General features: G+C 53.5%; 1 long non-coding RNA gene across 8 annotated transcripts in view; it reads right to left on the reverse strand.

Annotated features, from left to right (window-relative positions):
- LOC107196028 overlaps positions 1 to 4,882 on the reverse strand; it is a 57,924-nt gene that overhangs the window by 47,767 nt on the left and 5,275 nt on the right. For 6 of the 8 annotated variants that reach the window (XR_003047854.1, XR_003047853.1, XR_001517345.2 and 3 more), the window contains exons 2-4: positions 1,673 to 1,769; positions 1,016 to 1,492; positions 712 to 898 (exon numbers count right to left, since the gene is read on the reverse strand). This is a non-coding gene — a long non-coding RNA (uncharacterized LOC107196028). The remainder of the gene's footprint in view (positions 1 to 711; positions 899 to 1,015; positions 1,493 to 1,672; positions 1,770 to 4,882) is intronic. The other 2 variants (XR_003047850.1, XR_001517343.2) reach the window with 2 other exon arrangements.

The raw sequence follows: 4,882 nt of genomic DNA on the forward strand, positions 1-4,882 counted from the left end.
CCGGCAGAGAAAGAGCACGTTAACATTCATGTCCCGACATGCGAGCAATGTCACGTGAGCCGTGGAAGACACGGTACAGGAATTCCCTTTGATCGACGAGTGTGACAGGCTTCTCCGCGGTAGAAGCCAGCTTCTCTGTCATTTGGGTTCCCCGTGCCACCTCGTCCACGCAGGGCTTCCGGTAGGAGTTAGCCAGACACGCCGGAGCCTGCGCCAGGGACACCGTGCTCCGCGGGCTCCATTTGCAGACCATCGTCATGGAAAAAGGTGACCTTTATTCCATGAAGAGTGGCAGATGCCAAGAAATGATGTAGCCCCAGGAGGAAGTGCGGAAGGAGGCGCTGCTAGCGTAAGGCACGCGTGGCCGTTTTACGGGTGCTGTCGAGATGAATGGTGAACCCAAACTGAGCGCGAGTCCAACGGCTGCAAAGGTCGCGACCCCTGCTGCCTCCGAGGTCACGCGTCCGAGGTGCCACATGCTTCGCTGCCACGGAAACCACGAGCCTCTTGACAACGTGTCGGAAAAAGAAAGGCTCTCGACCAGCGTCACGTTGACATCGTGCGACACGCGCCTTTGCCACTTAGTTCACTGGGGACAACGCTGTGGTGCAGAACGCCCTGTGGGCTTTAAAAGTACAGGCCCCGAAAATGACATTTCCGGAGCCTCCATGACAGAAGCCAGGGCCAAGTGAGCCCTTCGCCCCTGCTTACCTTACTCGCCACACTGTCCGTCACACGGAGCAGCTGGCGGCGTCTCCCGCGTGCCTTTCGCAGACATCGTCCGCTGCGCAGCCTCGTGACGGCTTCCGGCAGAGACACAAAGACCACTGTCACCGTCTACGACCCTCGTTCAGTCAGCCTGCTCCGCCTCCACCGCACTGACACGCGGCGGCGGGCACTGAAAGGGAAAAAGCGAGAACGGGAGCTGGGGACAGAAACGCAAAGTCCCCCACGAGCGTCTTTCCCACCGGAATGGAGAAACGTCTCCGGTCACGCTGACACGCTGTGCACTTACGCATTTATTCCTTTGCCTGCCCTCACAGGAATGACAGCTCTACAATGGCAGAACTTTGGGACTATCTAGAACAGTCTCTGGCCCTCAGCAAGCACTCAATCGATGCCTGCTGAAGGACGGCGGGGTCCGGCGTCGCGGCCATCCCTTCTCGCATGGCACGTGGAGAACCCCCCCGAACTTCCACCGACTCCCCGAAGCTGCCCAGACGCCTCGTCATGACACCCACGGCGACGGCGACTCACTCGGGCTCGCTGGTGAACCCGCTGAGTGACAGATTAAGTCTCGGCGTCGCTCCTGACCGATGACACGGTTTCTGGCTGCCCGGGAATAGGTATTTTTAACAACATCCCAGGTGGTTTGAAGCATCAAAGATTTTCGCGCCATGGCGGAGCACGCGCTCGGACACCACTGTTCAGTCTTCCAGTGACGAATCCGAACACTTCTGTGGCACGTGGCGTCCCCAGGCTCTGAGGGAGTCTAGAGGACACACGGTCATGGCTCAGATTCCAGCCCACTTTCTCCAGCGAGTAGCTATCGCTCTGCAAAGACCGCATATCACAGCGGGACGACCTCGGGCGGCTGCGCGGCGCCCACTCCCACCCCTCCCCGCCTCGTCCCACGTGCGGGGCGCGCCCGCCACCGCCACGGACCACTTACCAGGACGGCGCGGGGCTGACTGCGGCCCGTCCGACTTCCCCAGTGGCCTCAGCGGGGCCGGCAGGGCTTCTGATGGCACTCGTCGTCACCTGCAGTACTGGGACAAGGAAGAAGGAAAAACTAAGACAGAACAGTGAAGTTTCAGATCTCACTTTAACTTGACTTTGACCACATGAGTCAAGTCATGCAGCCCACAGCCCAAACCGCAGATTTCAGTCCCGCAGGCGCTGCTGCTCGCTTCGCAGTTACGCTCTTCATGTGGCAAAGGACGCTGCACCCCCTGTGACGACTACTGCTGAACGAGGATTCCTGCCTCCGTTTTAAATGAGATAAAAGTGCGATAACAGAATAACTCACCGAAGTGTTGGGACGCAGGAGTGAGCTCTGACGCGGACCCTGCGGCTGCCTGCGAGTCCTCCCCCCTTTACACCTCAGCACCCCTACCCTTGAGTGGGGTGACGTGCTGTCTCAGCAGTCCTTGTATGTCTGGCCGTTATGACCCACCAGTCTATACTCCGGACCAAAAGCACTGAACGAAATCTCCTTCTATGTTTACACTGAGCAGGTAACAAAGCCTGTCATTCAAAAGCGCAACTGCCCCCAGCACTCACCTCCGCCATGTGTGAAAAGGAACGGAATCTACCTGTCCCCCACCCCCGTCAGCTGCCCGCGTCACCGAAAGGAGCACAAGGAGCTGGGTGGCCCGGGCTAGTCCCCTCCTTCCACGACCGCCCTACCAGGAGGGCTGAGGCTGAGAGCACAGCCTCCCGTAGGACAAGCCAAAGACCCCCTCCCCAAGGCCCTTTCTTTCTAAGGAACTAGCCTATTGCCTCCAAGATTCCCAGTTCTTAGCTACTCAGCATGAAAGGCAACCTGGAACCCTGGCAGGTCAGCAATGATGGCCCAAAGCCCAGGCGATTAATTATCATCCTTAGATGCTGGCAGCACCGGCCAGGGCACATGGGTTTCCTGTTACGCGGTGACACGCAGAAACCCGGAAACCACACGGGGACACAGGAGCAGTTTCTCGGGGCTCATTTTTAACTGTTTCACCCACCACCAGCAAAATCTTGTGTCTAGCGATCGGGAGACCCAAGCAGACCCAGCCTCTCCCACCACGAATCTGTGTAGTGGGGGAGGGGGCAGGGGCCTTGATGCGGTTGAGCCCTCGCTTCATTGAGCAGCCATTACTAGCAGCTGCTGCCAGTAATTATTCAGCTTATTCAAGCCCAGAGGGACAAGGGTGGGACAGGAATGTCAACAGGTGTCATTAGGGAATAAACGGTAAAGTAAGCCGTGAGGTGCGGGTGTGAAATGCCCGCACTGCGGGACCAAGGATGGAGTTGCTGGTACCGCGTGCCTTCCTCTGAAGACGAGAGATCCCCCCGACCCTGTACTCCCCGTACCCAGCTCTCTCCAGCCCCCTCATCGCCCCACTTTATTCCGCTTCCGTTCAGGGCGACAAATTCCCAAATGGAAATACTTTCAATCTGTCTAACTTCGGAAGTCATAAAGGAACGTTTTTAAAAAATTCCAGAGATACATAAAGGATAGAAAGTGAAAGTCACAGAGCCCAGAAAGTTTAACATTTCTCCCTCTCGCGTGTGCACATACAAACATGAATTTCTGGTTCACAAAAATTAGATGAAACCACACTACTGCCCTGTAGGCTATTTTTTTTTTCAATTAATTTGTATGTTGCTTTATTACACAAATACTCCAAAATTTATCCAAATTTACTCTTCGCCAATACGTTAACATTTTCTAGTTTCAACTGCTATCAACATTGTGAACACTGCCATACCTAAGTCTTTCAGAATGCCTCAGAGTACTTCTTGAGAGTTTCTTTAGAACATTTAAAGTCATTCGGAATATTTGGGGCTAATGCCAAATATCAAGCGAGTGGCACTGCGATGTGACTTCGTTGCGAAGAAGCACTCAGAAGCTGCTGGGAGAACCAGCTGCCCCCCACGCCACTAAATGCAGTGCAGGGAGATGCATTATGGGAAGAGTTTTGACACTTCTACTATTTCCAGAAACAAAATGGCTTCTCCCCCTACGGCTCTCATTTCCAGGTATATCTGCACTGATATCCACACCAACTTGGAAAATATAGATACGAATTAAAAAAAAACACTATTTTTCAGCACCATGGTGGGTCACATATGGGTGAGCTCACAGTGGATGACAAGTATTTTAAAACGCACCCAACGAAGATGGATAAATAGGCAATAAAGCAAATACAGCAAAATGTTAATTATACCATCTACGTAGTGGGTTTTAACTGCACGATTCTTTCAAATTTTCCGTATGCATGTTTGAAATTTTACTCAATAAAATGCCAGGGAGAATCGACTAAGCAGCTTCAGAAATGAGGCTCAAAGGCCTTTCTCTCCGTTTTCCTCCCAGAATGAGACCATTTGATATTCTCTCCACTTTCTGCTTTTAGATGTAACTTTCCTGCACTGGACTTGGACCTCGCTTTTAAATGAAGTGAATGACAATATACCGCCAGGCAGTTGCCAAGACAACGTGCAGCAGGCTGCGAGGGGACACCGCAGGGCCCTGACCTCTTGGAAGTCCACGCTCACTACCTGTGCAAGTCCAAGTAAGTGAATATTTCGGACACCCCACGTCTTCATTTAAAAGTCAGCATTCGGACCCTCTGACTGATCCCACATTCGTTCCTTACTTTCCACGCTGTCACTGCAAACAGCTGTGTAGAAAGCAGCGGGCAGGGAGAAGGCGCCCCAGCATACTATGTCCACGAGCTTCCAGTCGCGATAAAACAAAAGGAATTGCTAGGGTTCAAGCTCAAGACTTGAAATTGCGACACACGGTCTAGCTGACTATAGGTCCCTGGGGGAGGCCTTGTCACCTCCTAGTTTGAACTGTATCCTAGCTGGCCCCTCTGTAAACTAGGAAAAGGACTTGTCATAAGCAGTTATGAATGAGGTGTATCGAAGGAGTTTCTGAGATGCTGGTCAGTGCACAGGGGAATGAGACCATCACTGTTGAGTGATGAGCCACAACAGGGTAGGCGATCTTTTTCCTGAAAGGGCCGGGCCTGTGGGCCACCAGATCTGACGTACTCAGCGCTGCTGGTGTGCGCCAGGGGTCACGGGCAAAACGTCGACAAATGAGCACGGCCGTGTTCCGATGGAACTTTATTTGCAAAACCAGGCGGCCCGTGGGCTGTATGTGCCGACC

This window comes from Pteropus alecto, unplaced genomic scaffold, assembly GCF_000325575.1.
Source record: "Pteropus alecto unplaced genomic scaffold, ASM32557v1 scaffold587, whole genome shotgun sequence".
Classification (NCBI taxonomy): domain Eukaryota; kingdom Metazoa; phylum Chordata; class Mammalia; order Chiroptera; family Pteropodidae; genus Pteropus; species Pteropus alecto.